Source organism: Salmo trutta, unplaced genomic scaffold, assembly GCF_901001165.1.
Source record: "Salmo trutta unplaced genomic scaffold, fSalTru1.1, whole genome shotgun sequence".
Lineage (NCBI taxonomy): Eukaryota > Metazoa > Chordata > Actinopteri > Salmoniformes > Salmonidae > Salmo > Salmo trutta.
The window spans coordinates 173,313-174,024 of NW_021823237.1; positions in this window are offsets into that span (position 1 = coordinate 173,313).

The following is a 712-nucleotide window of genomic DNA, read 5'->3' on the forward strand; positions in this document are numbered from 1 at the left end:
TGAGGTACTGATCCAGCTGGGTCATGGTGGATACTGCTGCTCTGGGCTCTGGGCTGAGGTACTGATTACAGCTGGGTCATGCTGCTCTGGGCTCTGGGCTGAGGTACTGATCCAGCTGGGTCATGGTGGAGACTGCTGCTCTGGGCTCTGGGCTGAGGTACTGATCCAGCTGGGTCATGGTGGAGACTGCTGCTCTGGGCTCTGGGCTGAGGTACTGATCCAGCTGGGTCATGGTGGAGACTGCTGCTCTGGGCTCTGGGCTGAGGTACTGATTACAGCTGGGTCATGCTGCTCTGGGCTCTGGGCTGAGGTACTGATCCAGCTGGGTCATGGTGGAGACTGCTGCTCTGGGCTCTGGGCTGAGGTACTGATTACAGCTGGGTCATGCTGCTCTGGGCTCTGGGCTGAGGTACTGATCCAGCTGGGTCATGGTGGAGACTGCTGCTCTGGGCTCTGGGCTGAGGTACTGATTACAGCTGGGTCATGCTGCTCTGGGCTCTGGGCTGAGGTACTGATCCAGCTGGGTCATGGTGTTTTCAAGGAGAAACTCTCTTTACGGAGAGTCCGAGTTCCTACGAAGCAACGTTTCCATGTTACCAACTTGGTAGCAGCTTCTAAGGAGAATCTATGGTGCCACAGAAAACAGAGATTCAGAATCTGTCCACCGGAGATTATGTTGAGCCAGAACGATTCCAATGCCCTTCGAACGTGT